Below are 18,858 nucleotides of genomic sequence, written 5' to 3'. Positions count from 1 at the left end.
AGTTGCTGGAAGAGCCTCCCACCTGATGTGTACCAAGCAGCCCAATGAGTCACCTGTGCCTGTTGTTGATCTTTTTTCTCTTAAGAAGTACAATGAAGAAGAACAGGGAAAGCAACCAACAACGATGCCTTTTGACGGACAAAGGCCAATTCAAAGAATTTGCTGTAAACACTCAGAATCGTCACGCAGACCTAATTTGTTCCTGAAAAGTTCAGCGGGGAGGAGCCTGAGGCTCCTTAGTTTTCTTATATTGCCTGGTTCACTTTGCCAACGTGTTTTCTTTAACTTCGCTTATTTCCTCATGCGAATAACGTACAAACATTCCTTATTGAACTTTACATATTTGTCTTCTTTTTCATGGTCCTAATTCAGGCTTTTGTCACTCGATCCTTGAATTTAAGAACAGCCTCCTTGGGGACCTAGTCACCTATACCCTCTACATCCATTTTGCATATCATTGCCAGATAATCCATTGGTTTAAAAAATTCAGTATTTTCACAAAATCATTTTCCTTCTTAAATGGGGTTCTCTCCTATAGCTCTTGTGAAAGACTTTTAAAGTCTTTCATATTTATCCTATTGATATATTCTTTGAAAACATAACAACATAAACATGTGCATAAGTGATACCCTGCACAGCAAGCTACCGATGAGCAGCAGGAGATTCTGTAACACCCAAATTCCAACAAGAGTGAGTAGGTCTATTTTGGAGCTAGCTTGCAGTTCTAAGGTTTTTTTTTAGATTTTATTTATTTATTTATTTATTTATTTATTTATTTGAGAGAGAGAGGGAGAGAGAGGGTGCATATGTGACTGGGGAAGGGGCAGAGGGAGAGACAGAGAGAATCTAGAGCAGACTCCCTGCTGAGTGCAGAGCTTGAGGCGGGCTTGATCTCACATCCCTGAGATCATGACCTGAGCCAAAATCAAGAGTCAGATGCTTAGCTGACTGACCCACCCAGGCATCCCAGTCTGAGAATTTTATCATACTCATTTTGAAATAAAAATTTGTCAGTTGATAAAACTGCTCTGAAAGGATTATTTCTGGAAAAGAGATAATTGAACAACCACTTTAGGTTTTTTTCCCTGCTGTGTTTGGATAAGAAGGGACCCCAACCGGGACAGTTTCAGAATTGGGTCTCTCTGCCAAGTGCATTCTCAAGGAGCACACGGAGACCTCAAGTCTCTCTTCTTTCCGTTTCTCTATCTTTATTGGTCATTAATGCAGATATCAAAACTAATGAAAGAAAATCTATCATGCAGTTTTTAGTGTCTATTTCTTAGGTGTGAGTTTCAAATAATTTAAATGTTAATCTTTAAGAACCTATATTTTATATTTTGTGTATTTATTAGTTTTATGATTATTCAAACATGTTAAAGAAAAACATTCATTTAGCAAGGATGTCTGAAATTTTGTTTCAAACACTATATTAGCTATTGAGGATACAAAGACTAATACAACAAAAGAGCTCTTTGACCAACTTTATTATCTAAGAGAAAAAACATGGTGTAAAAGGAGAGGTGCATGGGATTACATAAATCCATTAATGGACACAGAAAGAGAGTATGGTGACTGTTGTATTTCCACGATCACTGTAATAATTTGATATTCCACACACTAAAGGAATACACTGATTAGTTCACTAATAACACAGCGACTTGTTAACTAAAGTTATGAAAATATGTCAATGAATATTGTAAATTTTAAAAAATATGAACGCTTTCCCAGAAGAATTCTATTTCTAGAAATTTATCTTAGGGACATAATTAGAGAAATCATTATATTATGTTATATCATCTATATTATATATAGTGAATCAAGGAATTATTTAAATAAAGTAAAACCTCAGAACCATTTAAATGTCTAAGTAGGATTTTTTTCTATAATTATGATAAACTATTATGTAACCATTAAAGAAACATTTGTAGAAAGCTATTAATTGGCCTGTGAAAATGATCCCAGTATATTGCATATTTAAAAAAGATTATAAAATAATATTTACCAGTATTTTTAAAGAAAAAGTATGAGTTTTCTATAATTTTCTATTACTTAAGCATGCATTATTCAAATTTACAAGTAAAATCACCTGATCATATTAATTATATCAATTGACAAAATTAAAACCCTGATCATAAAAATTGACAAAATTCAACATCCATTTGTTGAAACAGAGTCAAAAACTCTCAGGAAAATAGGAATAAAAGAACAGCTTAGTCAGTGTGGTAGAGAGCATCTACAAAAAGCCCATAGTTAACATTGTACTACTACGGGAACAAGGCAAGGATGTCCTCTCTCACTACAGTTATTCAACACAGTGCTAGAAATGCTAACCATTGCAATAAGGTAAGAAAAGTCATACTGAGCAGAAAGAAATCAAGAAGATGGCCCCTATTTGCAAGTGCTATAATTGTTTATTTAGAAAATTTTGAAGACCTTCAAAAACTTTTAGAACTAATAACTGAGTTCTGCAAGATTGCAGGACACAAAAAATGTACAAAACCTATTGTGTTTCTACATATAGCAGTGAATATATAGGCATCAAAATTAAAAATAAAATAACATTCACATCAATAACAAAAGAGAAATATCAAGGTATAAATTCAACAAGGCATGTGTATGATATTAGGGTCAAAACCAAAAATATGTAAATACTTTCCAAATTGATACACAGGTGTCCTAGATTTACTACTAAAATTCCAGCATGAAAATTTGTAGATATAGACAAGATTACTCTAAAATTTACATGGAGAGGCAGAAAAACTAGAATAGTTTTTATTAACAAATAACATTTTAAAAAAAGAATAGGGTAAGAGAATCCATATACACAATTTCAAGACTTATTATACAGTCACATAATTAAGTGTGTCTGTAGTAAATCTGCAAAGAAATAGCCACAAGTATCAGTTGAGCAGAATAGAGAATAAAGACATAGAAGCTCACAAATATGATTAACTGATCTCTGACAGAGCAGCAGAAAGTGAACCTCACCCTAAGTCTTACACCCTATACAGAAATTAACTCAAAATGAATAATGTACTTAAGTGTAAAACATAAAACTATAAAACCTTTTAGAAAAAAAGATAGGAAAGAATCTTCCGAATCTAGGGCTGAACCAGAGGGACAATCCATAAAAGGAAAATAGATTAACAGGACTTAATGACATTTTTAAAAACTTCTGTTCTGCAAAAGAATTTATTAAAAACCTACATTTAAATGCTAATATATATTATTTATCTATATAAACTATATAGATAATATATATACTTAAATATATATATATAGCATAGCAATACAGATGGCTGACAATGTACCAAGGAATGAGTACATTTATTTGCTGCTGGTGAGAATTTTAATTTCTACTCTGCAACCATTCTTAAGGAGAATTTGGTAATACATGCATCAATTCTTTAAAAATCTTTATTGTATAGAACAGTGACCTACTTAAATTGGCTGAAGTGAATGGGGTTCATTGTAAAGGTGGGGCCTAATATGCTTGAAGCAATGGTTCTAGTCGTAAGAGCAACTAATCCCTACTGCATACTTACTAGGTGCCAAGCCCTCTGCTACTGTCTTCACATGCATTTGCTCATTGATCCTAATTTTAAAAAATAATCAGACAGTTACTATACATATTCAAATTTTACAAACTAGAAATCAGAGACACTCACTCATGTTCACAAAGCTCATCAATCTTTCATATATCCAAGAGGAATAAATGAGAGACTGCATTTCACTGAATCCTATTTGAACTGATTTTCTATACCAAAATCGAAATCCTGTAAGTGCTGATTTCTCTGAAAATAAATAATAATCTTCTGATTTGCTGTTTCCTCAGCTGGAACTTCCCTTACCACAGCCTGTTGATATATCCCACATCAATATAGTCAATATATATTCAGTATATCTGTAAAGAAACTCAGCCCATCTTACTCTAAATCAGCTCTGCCTCTGATTCATGGATTAACGTGGTTCCCTTTTCCTGCTGGGCTCAAGTACAGGAGGATGTGGTTGAATCCCCCTTTCATTTTTACCTATAACCAGCCAGTTACCATACTCATTCATTTCTTCTTTTGTTCATTCTACCTTCTTTCTTTTACATTTCCAATCTAATGGAATCAACTGGGGCTTTCTCCAGCTCACATGGCAACACCTACAATAGCCTCCAAGCTGGTACCCCAACTTCTAAACCCTTTTATCTCTCATCTGTGAACACAAAACTGACAGATGCATTTAACAAAAGTTCTACCTACTGTTCAAACTGCCAAAGAAGTAGGAAAAACATTTGTTAAGTTCATACTCTTTACCTGGCTATGCCAAGTCATTTGGCCTCAAATTTTTTCTTCCAATACTTTCTTACCTAAAAGTGTCAATTGAGGCAAATATAATTTCTTTGATATCACTGCATGCACCCCTACCTCTGTTTCTTTGACTCACATTCATTAAAAAGTACAACTGACTGATTTGTTCTTGGCATTTGTCAGGGGCTATAGATACGAGATGACCAAAACAGGCATGGTCATGGACCTCATGGAGCTTGCACTTCAGTAAGATCAGACAGATTTAAAAAACACTTCCATTCAAATAAATAAGTTATATGAATAAAAAGTGGTGGCCAAGAAAGCTGTCTTTGGGCAGATACCCAAATGCGGCATTGAAATGTTAGTGGTGGTCCACTAAGTGAAAAACCACATCAAAGGTCAGGACACATGTTTTGAAGAACTGGAAGGGCATCAGTCTACCTTGACCTTGGTGAGCAAGGGTGGGTTTGGGTGGACAATGCAAGATGAACGGGGATAATAAGGCTTTTTAGGCAACGGTAAGGACTTTGGATTTTGCCTTAAGTGCAAGGGAAATCCACCCACATGTAAGGAGTTTTACTTTACCACAGGTACTGGGAACATTGGTTGGTGTGCTGAATGGGATGGAAGGAGACGATCATGGAACAGGGATTACTTTGGGGGAGATTATTGCACTAGCCCAGGTGAGACACAGGGTTGGAGTCTAATGAGAAATATAGTATAATGGGTAATTATAATTGTCAAGAGTGTTCCTAAGAACAAGTATAGGATCCTATAAAGACATTATATCAGGTTAATCTAAATTACATTTCAGATTAAGAAAGGGTTTTCCTACAGAAGTGATGTTTAATCTGAGACCTAAATAATGAGCCAAAATTAGCTTGGCAAAGTGATAGAGAGAGCCACTATGAAGGATATAACTGACAACGTTAGGCCCTTTTAAAGAACTGAACAAAGACCACGGTGGTTGAAATGTTAGAAACAAAAGAGGAGAAAGCCAGGCTACAACATGTTAAAGGGACATGAGTCCACTCACATTGAGTCTTCCTGGCAAGGGAAGGCACTGGATAATAACCTTGGGGCAAAGGGAAGCTCTCAAATGGCTTTAGGCAGGTAGTGGTGTGTCAGGAAGGCCACTCTGGCTGCTGCACGCTAGGTTAGTTGTACAGAAACTGGACGGCGGAGGGTAGTGCTGTGGCCTGAGCACAGGTAATGCCTCTGATGAGCGAGTGGGGCTGACCTGTGCTCTGTGGTCAGAATTCGGAGATAGTCAGCAGGCAAACTCAGTAGGATTTGCTGATTCATTGGATGATGTAGTGGGGGTGTTGCTTTAAGAATAACTTCAACATTTCTGCCTGTGGAATGGAGCAAGTTATTAACATGGAAAAGACTCAGAGAAGACAGGTAAAACAGGAAAGGAGAGAGACACTCTTACTTGACTTCGTTAGCTTTTCGAAATAACAAGAGTCAACAGTTTAATGGATCGGTACTCAATACCAAACCCAGAAACAGCATCACTGGCCTCTGTGAGTGCCTCTCTTTCCCCGTTTCTTCCATTTCCCTCCCCAACCTCTGAAGAAACCATCATCCAGAATTTTCTGCTACAGTATTTCGCAATAGCTTCATGTTTTTTTTCCCACAAAAATTGCTTTTTTTTTTTAAGCTTTAGGTAATGGCATCAAGTATAGGTCTTTTCCCCCATGACCTTCTTTTTTTGCTCACTGTTACACTTGGGAATCATGCATGAGAACGTGTGTGAACATTTAGTCATTTTCACAACGTTTGGCGCGTACGGCATTGCATTTTCAGGACTCAATTGACTTATCCATTGTACAGTTGGCCATTTTCAATGTTTACAGAGTCTTTACTACTACAAAGAATGCTGCTTCAGGCATATGCCCTTGTGGACGCGTGCTGGAGCTTCCCCAGGGTCTGAAGTCAAACAGGAATGTCTGGGTCAGAGGGCTGGACTAACTTCAAATTTGGGAAAATGGTCATCACTTCCCGCAAGTGTTGATGTGTGATTTATATTCTGACCAGCAGTGTGTGTTTTTGTTTGGCTCTTGTGAATACTTGATAATTTCAGATGCATAATTTGGGGGAAATAAAAAACGTAATTTCATATTTTTTTCCATTTCTTAGTTTATAAAAGAGATCGAGCACCTTCATGTGTTTTATGGCCATTTGTATTTTCTCTTATCTGAACGGCCAATTTGTATTTTTGCCCATTTTTCAGCTGAATTTTCGGAAATTTTCTTATTGATACGTAAGGGTTCTGTATAACTTCTGGAATCAAATTCTTTGTCTATTGTTTACATAACAAATATCCTGTAATTTGTGGCTTGTGTTTTCTCACATACTTTGCTGATCATTTGCTGTTCTTCATTTCATTCAGTGCAAAGTATCATTTTCTTCCCTTTATGATTCACATTTCTGAAGGTTTGATTCAAAAATTCCTCCCCCAAATTTGGTCTTAAAGGTATTGCCAGAAAGGTTTAAAGTTTGACTTTCATATTTGAATACTTAATCCATTTGGAACTGATATTCCCTTCAGATATGAAATAGGAATCTGATTTCATTTTTTTTCTATATGGTTAACTGATTTTTCTCCTCATGGTTTACTTACTGGACCTTTTCCTGATGCTCTGTAATGCCTTTTCTTTTCTTTTTTATGACTATTTTGAATATCTTTTATCCCTTTATTAACATTTACATTTTAGAACTCGCTTGTCACATTTCAACCCTCAAAAGCTAGAATTTTTATCTGAATTGCATTGATTCTATGCATAAGTCTGAGAAAAAACTGAGTTCTTTTTTGGAAGTTTTTATGCTAATTCCCGTTAGTTAAAATACAGTAATGTTAGTGTCAGGTGTACAAGGTAGTGATTCAACTCATGCGACATCCGGTGCTCCTCGCGAGCGTCCTCCTTCATCCCTTCCACCTGTCTCATCTATGCGCCTATGCACCTGATGATATTTTTCCCTAAGGTGGGTCTCTTCTTTTATTTGTCTTTTTCAACACTTCTCAATTAAATTTCATAGGATGCTATATAGGTTACTGTTACAGGTTTTTTATTATATTTATTCTCAGCTATCTTATTATTTTATAGCTATTGTAAATAGTAATTATATTTTCTATTTGCTTCTGTAATACAGAAATACAATTGACAATTGCATGTTAGTGTTATATTGCCATTATTGTTAAGCTATCTTACAGATTTTAATAAGTTATCCATAGAACCTTTTGATTTTACTGTAGGCAATCACAAACTTACTTATTTTTCAATTATTATAATTGTATTTGTTTTCTTATCCTATTGCTTGGAAAGAACCTCAGTAAATTTCAAATAAAAGTCTAGATAGATGGCTTCATTTTGTTATCTCTGACTCTAGAAGGAATAATTTTAGTAATGTCTCTTCATTGATTACACACTTTAAAATCCTCTATCAGTTTATACAATTTTTCTTATACCTTTAGGTTGCTAAGATTTTTTTTTTAAACATGAATGAATGTGAGTTTCATCGAATTTTTTCTGTATTTCTGACGTTTTTGTAGAGATTATTTAGGCTTTTTCTACTGTACTCCACTGACTTAGTGAATGACATTAATATAGTTTCTCACATTGTACCAACCTGGCATTTATGGAATAAACTCAACATTATCATTATGATTTTTTTAATATAATGCAAGACTAGATTTTCTAATATATTTCTTAGAATTTTTGCCTCATGGTTTGACAAAGATTTGGCCATTTTTCCAGTGGGTTACTTAGCTTTTTTATATTTATTTATTTATTATTTATTTTATAGAGAGAGAGCATGCAGGCTTGCAGAGGAGAGGGGCAGAGGGAGAGGGAGAAAGAGAATCCCAAGCAGATTCCCTGCTGAACGTGAAGCCTAATGAGGGCCTCCATCTCATGACCTTGATCATGACCTGAATCAAAAATTAAAAAGTTGGAAGCTTAACTGACTGAGCTAGGCACTCCCCTCACTTTTTTATTCTTGATCTTGATTGGTCTTGGTTTTGATTGCACTGTCAGTTGTAGCTTCCTAACAGTGAACTTCAGAATGATCCCTCATTTTCTATTCTTTTAAATATTGTGTATGAGCTTAGAATTATCTCTCTGATAGAACTAAATTGTAAAACTATTCCATCCTGAGATCTTGGTGGGAAGAACTTACTGAGTCAATGTCTTTATTTTTTATTTTAATTTTTTTAAAGATTTTATTTATTTATTTGACAGAGAGAGACACAGCGAGAGAGGGAACACAAGCAGGGGGAGCGGCAGAGGGAGAAGCAGGCTTCCCGCGGAGCAGGGAGCCCGATGCAGGGCTCGATCCCAGGACCCTGGGATCATGACCTGAGCCGAAGGCAGACGCTTAACGACTGAGCCACCCAGGAGCCCCTGATTCAATGTCTTTAAATGTTATAGGACCACCCATGTTTTTTACTTTGAGAAATTTTAGCATAATAGTACAATTCTGGCATATTATATATCTTGAGGAAATTTCTTTGTTGGCATAAGTTGTTGCATCAGTAACTTCTGCATCTTATCATTTCATTTTTGCTTCCTTTGGGTTTATGCAGATTTTTTTTAATAATGTCTTACGTTGAATACAAGTTCTGATAAGTTGCATTTTAATTTTCATGCAGTTCTGTGTGCTTTCCATTTTGCACTAATTTCTTTTTTTCACCAATGGGTCATTTTAACATGTGTGTTTGTGTGTGTGTGTGTGTGTGTGTGTGTGAATATATGTACATAAGTTTTCACTTTCATAGGCATGTTCCTTTTTGTTATCTTCTGGTAAGTGATTTCCAAGTGTCCTGTGTTGAGCTATATTGTCATCATCTGTATTTTATCACTGATCTACAGCTTGTTGAAATTTACTTGACAGCATGATGTCTGAGGAATTCTCATATGAATTGCATCTGTGGCTGAAAAGAATGTGTAGTCTCCCATAGTTAAGGACAACATATCTTATATGTAGCCACTATCTCAAGTTTGTTAATTATGTAGGTAGCTTGTGCCTTATTTTTTTCTGGTTTATTATGCTTATTACTAGTATTATTTTGCTTTGTTTGGTCTATCAACTGCTAAGAATAGTTTGGTAACATCGTCTATTAGAATTATGATGGCAAGGTTTCTATTCATTTCACCTTTTTTTTTTAATTCGGTGTATCAAGCTTAAACCTGTTACATTTTCAGTATTTTTGTATTCTGTCTTTCAACTACTCAAAGTGACTCCATCATTTCTAGTAGTACCCATTATATTAACGTATTTTGACTGATATTACTAAAGCCACGCTTGATTTCTTTTATTGGAAAGCTTATTTATTTGCCTGGCATATATTTTTTCATGAATGTACATTCAACCTTTCAGAAATCTGCAGTTTTATTTGTGTGCATGCAATCATATATTATCAATGTTTTTAATCCTTACTGGAAATCTTTGTCTTTTAATTGGATGATTTTGTACATAATATTATTGTGAGCATGATATAGTTTTTTGGCAGTTAAAAGATTTAGAAAAGCGTTTGGCTTGCTTGCTAATTTTCCACTAATTAGTGAGATGGGAATAAGTTAGCAAGCAAGCCGAAATTTATTCTATTTCCTTTCTTTTTTTTTTTTAAAGATTTTATTTATTTATTTGAGAGAGAGAGAGAATGAGAGATGGAGAGCACGAGAGGGAAGAGGGTCAGAGGGAGAAGCGGACTCCCCGCTGAGCGGGGAGCCCGATGTGGGACTCGATCCCGGGACTCCAGGACCATGACCTGAGCCGAAGGCAGTCGCGTAACCAACTGAGCCACCCAGGGGCCCTATTCTATTTCCTTTCTAATCCCTGGGAAAACTTCCCTGTACAATGAGGCTTGTAGGTATAACGTGACCAATGTACTAACATTATATCCTCAAGGCTCTCACTCAGCTTCTGCTGAAAGAACAGCCCCAGAAGATAGCCCTACAGTACTTGGCCTCTGCCTGTGCTATTTGCTAGGACAGGCTCCAGCCCCAAGAGCTCCTGCATGCATGGGAGGCAATGAGCTGGCACGCTGTGCTGATGGGTCAACCAAGTTGTCTTTGTCTTTGAGTGCTTGAATGTGGCACACAGACCAAGAGTGAGATGTCATCAGTGGAACTGCAAGTCACATGAGTGAGCAGTGAGGGGCATGGCTGGGTGGCCAGAGAGTTGGGTGCCACGGAAACAAAGATAAAGGCTGGAGAGTCATTGGGCGCATTGGAAGAAGAGACAGAGGAGAGGACCCAGTGGTGAGAATCCACCCCTCCCGCTGCTCTGGCTACCACTGATGATGGGGTAATTCCAGGACGTTCCTACTGCTGTCCTTTCAAAGAACAATTTGACTTTTCTTAGATTTTCAGGAATATTCAACTCATAAGCTGTCCGGATATCACATGTGGAAGCAAAATATCTCATTGTGACATTGGGGTCATTACATAGTTGGTTATTGTCTTACACATACAATCAGGTATATTGCTTCCATGCAGATCCTACACCTGACTGCTGGCCAGTTAGCTCAACATGTGATTCTGGCTAGAAGAAAACACATGGCCTTTTGCACTCCAGCAGAGAAAACTTTTATGATCCGAAATGCTAAATTTTGAGCCTATAGCACCTGAAAATCTATCTTTAGGAATCAGTGTCCCTTACTTGAAGGCCAAGAAACAATGTTGTCAGGAATATCTCAGAGCTGAGCCCATCACAAAGATATGCCAACAAGGGGGCAACGAACTACCAGCTTTATTTTTTTTGTATTTTTTACTTTGTAGAAAGAGTGTAGGCTGCTTGACCTTTTATTTTATTCTGAGGCAAGCCTTTCTGGCCCCTGGAGAGAGGAGCTTTATCTAATCAAAAAGCAGAACAGAATCCAAGCAGTCCACAGGTCCGTCCTTAGAAATGCTGATTCATTTCAGACTCCTGGTGAAGTGGGTGTGATGGTCAAGGCTAGGTTGGATCAAGACAAAGTGCACTGTGAGCTTTATCTCAGCCTCACTGGGAGGGCGGCCAGCCTGGAGGTCAAGGTCAGGTAGGAGGTCGGAGAGCTAGCGTGCTCCGTTCCATTGCACTGCCTTTCAATCTGCTCGGCACTGGATAGAGATCTCCAGCTTCCAGCCCTACCGGCCTCCTCACTGCACAATCAACTGACAAGCACAAGCAATTTCCCGCTGTGATCCCTTCAGCGATATCCTGAAAAGAGAAGAAAATAAATGGGGGGGGGGGAACTGCAGCAACAAGAGTATCCCTGAAGCCCACTGCCTGGAAAGAGTGGGAATTCCAGGCACCACGTGTGAAATGCTCTCCACTTCCACTCCCTTCAACTGAGAAATTATTTATTTATTCTTCCCAATTCTCCAAAGCACCCTCTCCCCCAAATTGCACATGTGTGACCTATTACGTCTTTCCTGCTTTACTTTTATTGTGCAGAACAAAAAATGAACGGATGTTTTTCCTCTTTATTCTACTCAGAAATCTCTAGCCATTTAATATCGACTGACAAATGAATGAATGAAACTAGATAAATTAGTAAGACACTGTTCTCTGTAAGAGTGCTTTGTGCTTTCTGCTGTGCTTTGGGCCGCTCTTTTCTTCCCCGTTAAATAAGTGGTTGTGCATTCAGTGGGGATTGTGAGAATCTGCCCTCAGAAGAAACCATGGCTTGCCTCCATGTTCTCACCTTTCTGGCACTAACCACTACCCTCTGATGGGAAGTGTGAAAGGAGCAGCCTTGAAACTTAAGCTGTGGCTCCATGGAGGAAGGATGGACAATGGAAGAAACATTCTTTATTCTGCCTCTGATTCTCCTTAATGGAGGATAATTTGTAAGATGGTGCATTCAAGATAATTTCAGTCCAAGTAGTCACACAGAGGATCTGCTGAGTGCTTCCCGTGAAAAGCTGTGGGTCCGCCTCTGATTATCCCCCAGGACCCCAGTGACTAGGTACTCTCACCCCTACTTTAGAGATAATTAAGCCGAGGCTGAGAGAGTGTAGGGAAATTGCTGAAGATCACACTAATTTTTCACTCCCCGGTATCTGCTGCAGACATCTAATTCATGTCTGATCCCATCAAGCTCCAACTCTCCCACATTGGCAGTGTCCTTAGAAAGTCAATCCCCTGGAAGACTGGCTATTTCAAAGCTATTTCCTGAATATCAAGAGACACCTGAGCATCCTGGCCCCAACAACCACCACCAAAGAATAAAGAATTGGGAAGGTGAAGGGATATACCTTGTGATTGGGGAATGTTATGCCATGCGCATGACAAGTGAGGAAGACACTTGTAAACTGAAACTTTCCAATGATTTACAAAAAAAAATACCCACAAAGTGCCTTTCTCAGACTGTTTTTTTTTTGTTGTTGTTGTTGTTGTCTTTCGTTGTTCACTGTAGGATGATTTATGCAAGTAGGTTAAGACTCTGTAATCATTTACACGAAGAAGCAAACAACTCCCACCATGGTGTATCACATGGCTAGTAGGGTGTCCTGGGTAAGAGACAGAGCGACAACAAATTGGTTCTAAACCAAAGGACATAAAGGAGAGGAAATGGGCCCTCAACAATGAAAAAGGGATCAAACAAGAAATCAATGTTTCCTCTAAAGCGACTGAACTTCTAAAAAGATTTTTAAAAATTAGGGTCAATATGGGAGAAAATAAAAAACTTTACTAAAATATCTATAGATTAAGATTAATAACTTCCAGGATCTAGAAGAAAAAAAAAAATGTAGGTCATCAAAGAATGCTCAGACGGGGATGTTTGACAGGTGAGAGAGAGTGTTTCCAACAACACAACGGCATATTGTTTTTATAGCCCACAAGCTCCCATGTTGTGTTTTGTAACACAATAAAAAAACATGAAAAAGAATAATACTATCTAAGAATATCTACATGTCTCAGAGTATTAGGTCATTACTAAGTGCCAGTTTCAAAATTAAGTTTTTATTTTCTATCTGATTAAGGACCTCACTCGTCAGGCACAGAACCATCCTGCAGGCATCAATGCACCATCTGTCACGAGGCACAGATCCTATGGTCACTTGCATGGAAGAAAACTAGAATAGAATTATATAAGGTTAGAGCAGGTGTTAAAATGCTATTTTATGTGCAGAATGCAAAGAAATTTAAATCTGTTTCCACATGGAAACTATGAGTCTTTGAATTAGAGTAAGTTTTTTTTTAATTAGAATATTAAATTCAGTGAAGTCAGTTGATTCATGTATCATGCCTTGGAAGACAACAGCCCACATGAGGAAGCTGAAGCCTGAATCATCTAACTCACCGTCCAGGCCAAACCACCAGTCTGTGGTGTCTGGACCCTCGTCCTTGGCTCCTCTGGGAGCAAAAGGTGCAGTGTGTCTGTCCGTCGGTCTTAAAAGTGATCGACATGTAGTATTTCTCAGTTGGACCACCTGGTGGTTTATGTGGAGACAGAGGTGGATATTCACTGGTTGTTTTGGGAGTAGAGAAGGACACCCTGATTGCTAACTAAAGTACAGCATTCTAAGGTACAGATGAACTGCACAGAAGGAAAAGTTTGCATAAGAACTCAGCTCCGAAAACAGAATCAGCATTTGGTCAAGTGGTAGATTTTGTTTGTTTTGATTTGTTTTGTTGGTTTACTTTTAATAGGTCTGCTATGATCTCCTGAATCTGTGTCTTCTATTTTTTGCTTTCATAAACTAATCAACAATCTTCTCTTGTCTCCAACTAAACCAGAATCTTGACTGACATTCCCTCAAGAACTTGAAAAGTTCTTTTGTTGAGGCCGTGTTGGGGTCTGTGAATATGAATAAAGAAATCGCACATTTCTCAGGAGGATAGGGTGGTATTTCTGCCAAGGGTCCCTGATTAGCGGGCTTCATTGTTACACGTTTATTAACTCAGATGAAATCAATATATTCACCAAGACCCGAGGGTTTTCTTAGACATTGTTCCTTGAAGCACTATTGTGTTTATATCAGGGCAAAGTGGGGCATCTTCTAATGTAACATTCAGCTGTGATGGATCAAATTACCTTTTATTTTAAAAAAATCAAAATTTCCCTTTTGGACATTTAGTGAATGGCAGGCTTGACCTTTACCAGTTTGTTTTCTGCTTCATTGTACTCAGGACCCTGCTGGCAATGGAATGTATATTTCCTTTCTGCTCTCACAACCCAATCTGACCTCTCTACGATAAAATTGAGACAATACAAGTTCAGAAGGCTTCTTTTGTAAACTCCTGGATTCAGAATCGTCCCTGAAAAATAGTCACATGCGTGATACCTGATAGGGAAGGTGGTTTAGTAATTGCACCTGATCTATCGTTCACATTAAAATCATCATCATGTGAAATTTTCATCCCCCATCATCAAATGTGTTCCTACTATAATTTTTAGAGTTAGGTAGGATGGCTTCTTCTCTCAATTTATTCATTGTTTGTCTTTTATCTTAAAACTTCTCTTTTTAAAATAACATCGGCCTCTGGTTTTTTTAATAGTGTCACACAGAAGCATGAAAAGTCTTTAATCTTGGTTTTAAAATACATTGTTTTTGCTAGGACAGGGTTCAATCTCTGATCTCACACGAGCTCTACCTCACTTTTCCCACTGACACACACACTATTTCTTTACCCACTGAGATTCCAGCAGGTCTCATTGAGATACCAATTTGTTAGAGCTATTTTCCCACAGAACAATTTTTGGCTTGATTATAGAGAGATTCGTACAAAAAGAATTCTTCTGATTGAAAAAAAAAAGCTGACGACATTATCATTTTGTATACGAACTGGGGATGGGGTATGCAATGATATGTATTTTCAGTCCTAGGATGAACTATAATCAACCCAGTATGCTCCCCCTTTCATGCAGGCCATGTGTGACAGGTTCCTATGTAAATTTGTTGACACTGTAATGGTAAATGTCAACAAATTCCAAATAAAGTCAGCTAAATAAGCTAGTGTAAGAAATGCAGCATACATAAATCCAAAGGTAGCTATCGTGAGGTTGTGGATGTTGGGGCCGCGAGTGACTCATGAATACACATCTGCTCTGGAGTCTTTACCGCCCAAATGATAGGAGTCAAGATGGGCATGTCATCTCACTGATCCATCATAACAAGGTGAACCTAGAAGAGCTATCTGAGGTCACTTTATCCAGCTTCTAATTTTACAGATGAAGACACAAAGATCAAATGGGAATAGGACTTAGCTCAGGCTATGGCTGGAAAGAAAATGATCTGGGACTAGAAACAGAATTCTCACTCTGGGGTTTTTCCCAATGCCCAACCACTCTTGGCTTGGTAATAAAAATAAACAATACAGTAAAGCAAAGCATAAAAACATCAATTATAATACTAAAAATTACTTTAACATATGACAAATTTATTCATTTTTAAAATGATATGCTTATTTGTGTTAACATGGATGGGATTTTGGGGTGCCTGGCTGGCTCGGTTGGGAGAAAGTATGACTCTTGATCTCGGGGTTATGAGTCCAAGCCCCACGTTGGGTGTAGGGATTACTTAAATAAATTTTTAAAAAATGGATGGGATTTACTTGTTTCAATTTTCAACTGGCAATTCCTGTTTAGACTGCAAACTGTCAGAGATTTGGCAACTCCTTTGGGGAATGCTATGGTACACAGAGGACACAGGAATGTGAAGACATAATTTCAAAAGCCTTAAAATGTGGTCACATGGGCTAGACAAAAATCTCCCAGTTATATCGACAGAATTCATTTTATTTTTAAAAATTATGTTTGGTGAAGCATTTCCTGATGAGGCTCTAAACTTGGTAAAATATGCCTTCTATGTCCACATAAATTAATAGAGTCATGCTTTGTAGATATATCAAATCAGGTTTTCAAGCATCTTTCTTCTCAGGGGCTGGTCAACACGGTGATAGAGCTCCTGGTTCTCCCAGGACACCTGCTCCAGACGCCCAGCCACTGTGCTGCCAGGAAGCCCAAGCTTGTACCTTACAGAAAACACTGATCATTGTTTGTCTCCAATCATGTAATGTTACTTGATAGGTCCATGTGTGTGTAGAAAAATTGTATAGCGAGATCCCGAAATTCGTCCTTCAGGGGGAGTAATTTAATTCCAGTCAGGAATGATAGGATACCTTCAGTCTAAGCCAATCAAGAATTTAGTGATACATGACACAATTAGCTATTTTGAACAATGTAATCAAATTCCATATTTTTGTGGTCTCACTCTTGAAACAGCTTCTGTGATTTATAAATCCTGTAGAAGAGGATTGCTTTCTCCTGAGAATATCGTGTCCCACCACAGAGGGACCCTTACTGGCTCCTGCAGACCTGGTCTTTCTGTGACCATAATCCCAGGAGTTTGCTGTCATTAGTGGAAGACATTCCATATCCTTTGCTTTTACCGAAAAAGATAGTTCTTAAAATGTGACGGTTTCCCCTGCTTCTTAATACAATTCTCTCCCATATAATGAACAGGGGGGGGAAATGGGGAGAATAGGAGGGCACCATGGACACTGGGCCACACTGCCACTCCAAACAGCCCACTGGGAAAGAGTAGGGGTAGAGCTTGAAAGTCCTGGTACCAGCTGCCCATGACCACTTCAATATATCACATGCATTTTAACTGACGTGGCTTATGCCACTCATAAAGCCAACCACATACTCAATAGATCCACGATTTACATGATATTAGAGAAAATGAAGACTATGTGTGTAGCATTCTAAAATTCATTCATTGGTTTGATCAATAAATAGTTACTAAGCACTACCCTCATCAAGCCTGTCTCTAAACATTTAGGGTATCATCACGGATAAGACGCCAAGATTGCTGCCTCCATGGAATTGAGTTCCAGTGATTCATGGGGAGGTGAGTTAGCCTGGAGAAGTCACGTGCTGCAGAAGGGTGCTACATCCGAGTTCTGGAGCCATTTTTCTTCTGATTAACAAATATTTTACCCATTGTCTTTGTCATTCCTTCAATTTCCTCATGTAATAGGGTGGTAGGTTTAATAAAAATAATCTCTGGTAATAAATAAAGCTTAAAGTTTTTGGGTTGTTATTCTGCCACCTTTTTTTGATATTCCCTATCTGCTAATTTGCATGAGAGAGATTTTTTGGATAATAAACTATTTTAAAATCTATCTTACAAATATGAATAATGAATTTATGAATATAGAAATGATTATTTTTTATATTTTAATTGAGATATTAATTAAATAGTGCACAACACTGGTAAATATTTGGAAATACAAGTATTTTTCAATTTAACTAAGAGTCCACATAATTTTTTTCAAGGTGGCTTATAAATTCTATCATTATCTATGACTTAAGTGATTTAAACATGGTATCATTCTTGACTTTTCTTTCAAGCGTATGTACCTGGTTTAAGCAAGTATATGAAAATATTACAATTACATCAAGTTAAAAAAATTGCAGTGGCATGAGCACTTTTTTAATCTTTAAGAATACCTGTATTTAGATGAAACAGTATTTCATTCTCTACAAGGACTTATCGGGGTTTTTTAGACTGAGGTTCCCTTGGAAACGTACTCTGTTAGAGTAGCGACTGCGGTGACCAAAAACGTCTACCATTTCCCGGTGGAGGATGGTGAGTGGGGGGCTCCCAGCATGCCGTCAGAGCACTGCCAGTCCTTACGGGGCTCCCTGGACCCATCAGCCACTCTGAAATACACAATATCATGGACTATCGGCCTCACTCATTAATCTACCTTTTCATCCCTTGACATTATTTAATACGATTTAAAGTGATCCAAGCCATGATACATTATCCAGGACTATTTTGCAGAAAGATTATGTGCAGAGTGACATTTCAACAACGCATTGCAGAAACTATACTGTCATTTTTCTACCCACGTCTTACTCAAGACATTTGATGTCCTTACCCGCTTAAGAGCTTGGGGGGAAGATTCAGATTCACTGGTTGGACGGTAAACGAGCGAGAGAGAGGGAGAGGGAGGAAGGAAGGGGGGGGAGGAGAGAGAGAGCGAGACAGAGGGGGGAGGAAGAGAGATGGGGGCTGTGTTTTATTCTCATTTGTAGACTTAAAAAGGAATAAAAATTAGTGGTTAAATTTTGATTGAATTAAACGTCTGAGCAAGAAAGAGTTGTGATTATTTCTAAGCAATTATTCACAACTGATAGGAATAGATAGGTTTAGAAAACGATAAGCCTTGGTCTATAGATTAGACACATGCTTCTCTACAGTAGGCTTCAATTAGAAACATAACCTTCCAGGAGAAGAAGTTAGGAAGATCGCAGAAACCAAATGGATTTCAATTTTCAGACTGGCTGAATTTCACTCTTTTCTCAGCAGACACACATAGATGGGTAAAATGTCTTAGGGCAACATGCTTCTCCTGGTGGAAAAAAAAAAAAACCTCATTTCCCCCGCACTCAGGGAATCAATGTTTTAAAATAAATTTTTTAAAAGTAGGGTATACAACATTTCAGGAGACAGAATTTTGCAAGGGCTCCAAGCCCACTTAAATCCCAAGTATTAAACACCACCTGGAACATGAAATATGCTGGTTTGCTTAGTGTCTTGCAGTGGGTGTTGGT

This window comes from Callorhinus ursinus, unplaced genomic scaffold (assembly GCF_003265705.2).
Source record: "Callorhinus ursinus isolate GAN/ISIS: 27379988/994484 unplaced genomic scaffold, GSC_fseal_2.0 scaffold11, whole genome shotgun sequence".
Lineage (NCBI taxonomy): Eukaryota > Metazoa > Chordata > Mammalia > Carnivora > Otariidae > Callorhinus > Callorhinus ursinus.
Note: the sequence above shows the minus strand (reverse complement) of the source record.